General features: G+C 44.7%; 1 protein-coding gene across 5 annotated transcripts in view; it reads right to left on the bottom strand.

The window, feature by feature from the left end:
* ARHGEF9 (Cdc42 guanine nucleotide exchange factor 9) overlaps nt 1-2,884 on the bottom strand; it is a 422,470-nt gene extending 419,586 nt beyond the window's left edge. Inside the window, exons 1-2 of one of the 5 annotated variants that reach the window (XM_019521480.1) lie at nt 1,124-1,201; nt 927-1,021 (exon numbers count right to left, since the gene is read on the bottom strand). The gene's annotated coding sequence lies outside the window, so the exon portion shown is untranslated. Of the gene's footprint in view, nt 1-926; nt 1,022-1,123; nt 1,202-2,873 lie in introns of those variants that run through there. The other 4 variants (XM_019521485.1, XM_019521484.1, XM_019521482.1 and 1 more) reach the window with 4 other exon arrangements.
* Nucleotides 2,885-5,036: the final 2,152 nt, after the last annotated feature.

Below are 5,036 nucleotides of genomic sequence, written 5' to 3'. Positions count from 1 at the left end.
AGCCCATGAGGGGCTGAGAGGTACTGAGGCCCCTTCTTTCTCCCCTTCTGGAGCTGTGCCAAGGCCTCTGGCATCAAAGGGGAGTCTCCAGTACTCACAGTGATGTTGATACCCTGAAGGGTGTGCAGGCGCCTCATATTTTGTAGGTAGTGCCTTATATTTTGTTATTTCTAATGTGAGTTGCTTAACGTGTGTGTGTGCGCGCGCGCGCGCGCATGCACTTACCTATGCTTACCTGTTTCAGATCAGTTACTAACCTGTCCTGGGTTTGAGCCCATTGGTTGTGATATAATTTCCTACTCATCAATTATAGAATATAGCCTTATATGTAAAACTATATATTGTATGCATTTATTAATATCACTTGTTGGGTTATATGTATATTAATAAACCTGTATATAGTTAAGCTATTTGTGTCCTGGCCTAACTCTATAGGGAACAGTCCTATATTACAGATCCCTCCCACGGCACTCCTGGCTGGCCACTCGTCTCTTCTGTTTGGAGAGGGGAGCACACACTCATGTGCACCCAGGTTACACGTAAAAGAGCAAACCCCTCAACTGGGTTGCCATCATGGCACAGCCTACCTCATGATTCTCATTTTGTCAGACTGAACCACATCCTACAGAAATAACCAAAGGGCACCTGCCCTTATTTCTAATCAGCACATATTCCTGGGGTGGCTACAGCGATTTCTTAAAGCAAGTCATATTTAATATACAGATTTTTGCTTTTGTTATAGTGTAATTTATGAAGTGGAAGCAAGAAGCGCAAATACCAACCAGGGCTCAGTTCACTGCCCAATTAAGCCAGCAAAAAGATCACACAGACTTAAGGGGTTCTGGATCCAGCCCAAGTTACAGACCAGCTCTCCTCAGGTATTTGACATGCTCCACCATCCCAGTGCTCAGGAACTATTGCCCTACCTTGCTGTAAACTTACACCCTCCAGAGCCAGCCAAGCTCACTGTCTATTTTTCCAGCCTACGCAAAATCAGGGTACTCCGGGATCCTGAGAAAGCCTAGGAGAGCAATTGTTGAAAAAGCTCTGATTTAAAAGACATACTGGCCCAGGCTGGGTTGGATTCTCTCAAGAGATTCCAGGGATAGAGAAGAAAACTCACTTAACATTTGGTGGCTTGCAATGACTCCAAGGCTGGCGGAAAAGTTTCAGAACAATATTTTGCTGTCACAGCTCCTGGGCAAGAAGCAAAAAGTATTTTTATTAAAGATGTGATGCTGTAAAGCTGCCCTGTTGCTTGTGAGGGGGGCAGAGGGAAACACAAAATGATAACATGTTTAACATGTAGAGCTTCCATCTAAAATGGAAATCTGCAGAAACTTTTCATGTTTTCATATTGTGAAAGATTTTCAAAGCTACCAGAACATTAACACTTCACCTGAACTGTAGCTCCACTGAGTGGAAGAAGATATCAAAGTAAAAGTTAAGGCAAACTTTGAGGAAAAATTCTCTTCAGTGGGTGAGATTCATCAGGGCCAGCACAAAGCCTGTAAAACAGGGCTTAAGAAGTACCAATGCTTCATGCTGGTCCTCTCTGAAGGAGAAAGTTTCATCCAATGAAATTATCTTCACAAAAAAAAAAATAGACTGCCAAGGGAAGCGTCCAAGAAACTGGCAAAACAAGCCGCAGAGCCCACTTTGGTTAAGATAGTAAATGGTGGCATTGCACAGAAGTCTTGCAAAACACCCAGACTAGACTGGATACCCCAAGTAGCTATATACTGGCCTTCATACGGAGCTGGGGGATCTCATCGTCACCCAAACAGGGGCCTATCCGTACCTGGAAGGGACAGTCCCACAGAACATCCCAAATTCCAAGTGTCAATAGGTGGCACTTTTGTTCTAACTTGGTACTGATGCAATGTGACTCCATGTTGTGAGGGATGTTTGGTGTTCCAGGAAAAAAGGTAAATTCAAAGTCCTAACTGCTTGCAGTATTTAAAAATCTCTTAACAACGTTCACAAGAATAGGATGACGGCCCTGTTATTTTGTCTAAATTGGTATGGCAATTATTATTTGGTATGGTAATACTTATTACCACATATATAAATTGTTATGGTAATAATTATTTTGGCTACCTGCATATGGTATTTTATGCCTACCTAAAATTCTCTATGAGATTCAATAGGAAGCAACATTCCTTTTAAGTTTGTAAAATAGCATGGCGATGTGCTGTTAAATAGGCTTCTGTGCATCACCCCAAGATGAATGCAGAACAGCAATAGTGAAGCGATTCCAGAGCGCGTATGTGTAAAACTTGTAGTAATTCCTAAGATCTTGGGTTTACAAACTGCTATATAAGTGCTTTTTCTTTTTTCATGGACAACCCATTCTAATCCTAAATGACCTGATGGCCCACTTGAACATACCGTGTCCCATACACAGCTTTTGAATCATCTTTGTCTTCCAGTGGTGGACTTCCACACAGGTACAGAAAGGAGAACGTCACCTGCAAAGACCATATCTCTAGCGGGATTATTTAGCAGCTCCTAAGAACTAAGCTCAGGTTTTAAGAGCTGCCTCATGACAGGATACAACATGTCTACTGCCCTCAATGAGGGTTTGCAGCCCCTGAACTAGAGCAGTTCGTTCAGTAGTAAAATTCCCTTTTAGCAGCACCAGAGCTGAGAAATACAACACAGCCCTGAGGACATTAGATAAATAGTCTTGTAGCAACTTCACCAGAAACAAAGAACAAGTTTAGGCCTGCCTTGTAACATGTCGGAGGTCTTCTGCCTGATTGGATAAAGATGAATACAGTCCATGCGTTCTTTTTCCCCCCTTGGAAAGACTTTAAATGTTTTATAAGGATTAAAAGCCACACACCTTGTTCATGCCCTCTACCCAGCACCTCAGAAACATCTCATCTTCATTATAGGAGGAAGACTGCTCAGACAAAGAAAGTATTCAGTGGTTGGATTGCTCCAATAAGTTCCTCTTTCCTCCATTCAGGTACATGACTGGTCACCAGAGCTAATGAAGGGTCTCTCCTAGCATTTCCTCAGGCTAAAAAGCAACTTCAAAAGTACCCCAAAGGCAGAGCTGGGTCTTACAGTCAAAATTGAGGAGCCTTATGTTTCCAACTGAATCATCGGGTTTGGCTTTAACAAGTCACTCCCTTGGTTTGACAGCACCCCAAAGCTGTTTTAAACAACTAGGTAAAAGAATTTGGATAGGAACAGATACTCTTCCCCATACACACATACATTTCTTTCAGATCTCTTAGTCCTATTGTTAGGGACCTATCAAAATGGTGATGGGGGGGGCGAGTTGCGCAAAACGTGAAATCAGGTGAGGTCCATGAAAAGTGGCAGGCTCACTGCAACACAAACAAACAAAAGGCACAATTTACCAACAAGCAGAAAGCATGGTGGGGGGAGACAGGGGGCAGGGTGGGGCTGCTCCCAGCAGGAGGCAGGGAGGCTGCAGGCAGTTGCACCGAGGTCTGGGGCTGGCCATGGCAGGCAGCCAGGAGGTTGCAAGTGGCTGCACTGAGGCCCGCAGTGTCACACCCCAGCTCACTGCATGCATGCACCTGCTGCCAGCAAGGAGCCACGCTGGGGCTCCACAGACCCCAGCAAAGCCGTTTGCAGCCTCCCAGCTGCCTGACACAACCAGTCCAGGACCCTGTGTAGCTGCCTGCAGCCTCCCTGCTTGGGGATGGCCCGAAACTACAATTTAATTAACCTGATTAAACCCAGGGAAGCCATTATTCCAAACTTAATGCATGGATTAATGGCTTCCCTGGACTTAATCATGGAAATTAAGCTACAGTTTCGGTCCATCTGGCAATCTGCAGGGAGGGGCAGAACTGCTGGGGCCCATTAGCCAAACAGAAGCTGGGGGTGGGAGGGGCAGGGATAGGGTTGTGCTCAGCCCAGAAAAAAAGTTGCAGCCAGCCCTGGGATCTGCCCTCAAATTTGGTAGACCCCTACCTATTGTTCTTCATTTTGAACAATCCTGTGCTCTCCAATTTTATCTAAAGGTAGAAACATGCATAACTACTACTTACAGTAAGCCAGGTCACCAGGCCAAAATGCATGTAATCTTTCTTGGTTCTGCTTTTCAGATCTAATACCTTAATGGTACAGTTTATCTTCTTTTTAAAAAAAAGATAGTTATATTCAGTGGTTAATCCTGTTTGTATGGAAAAATCATCTTAAAAAAAACCTGAAAACTTACTCCTCAACAGATCCAACTTTCAGTCACAGCAGTCTCTTTTCAGAACAAAAGGTTTTTTTCCTTCTGTTTTAAACTTACAAGCAACTCAGGAATCAGAGTTGAGTTCTAACCAGGCATCATAAGCAAAACTAGCAGCTATGATTTAATTGTAGACTCGTCATGAGTGATGTGCTGATTATTACAATAGTAACACATGGCAGTGAGATTGCATGTTATGCCTACAAAGTACTAAGCAAATACTAACTCAGAAACCCTGCCCAAATGCCTGCTGGCAGGTATATATCATCATCCTCATTGTAGAAAGGCATCAACGGAATCACCAAAAACTTTCATGATTTGTGCTGGGCATCAGAGTAGAGCCGCCAGGTCTACACTCGGACCAGAAAGCCAGTTCTACATCCAGGTTTTGGACAGGGTTTCCTTGTCTTGGGATTAGCTACAACAATGCAAAAAACTGTGGGTAGACTCAGGGCTGTCCCTAGGGTATGTTGAATTGGGGCAACTGCCCCTGTGCCCCACGCTTTGGGGGGCTCTGCACTTTTACATCTGAGGGCTGCAGCAGAGGTGCTGCTGGGCACCGTGGCTTGGCTCAACTCAGGGCCCTCTGCCACAAGTGTATCCCCAACCCAGCCCACTATGGCCTTCACCTGGTGTGGTGCCAGAGGACTGGAAGAGGGCCAACGTGGTTCCCATCTTCAAAAAGGGTAAGAAGGAGGACCCGGGAAACTATAGGCCAGTTAGTCTTACTTCAATCCTAGGCAAGCTGTTAGAGAAAATTATGCTGGCACAAAGGGGCCAGCAGGGGATTTCATTCTTAGGGGCAACCAACACA

The sequence above is a fragment of the Gavialis gangeticus genome, unplaced genomic scaffold (genome assembly GCF_001723915.1).
Source record: "Gavialis gangeticus isolate Ggan-Ray unplaced genomic scaffold, GavGan_comp1, whole genome shotgun sequence".
Taxonomy (NCBI): Eukaryota; Metazoa; Chordata; order Crocodylia; family Gavialidae; genus Gavialis; species Gavialis gangeticus.
This window is presented reverse-complemented; position numbering and strand designations above follow the sequence as displayed.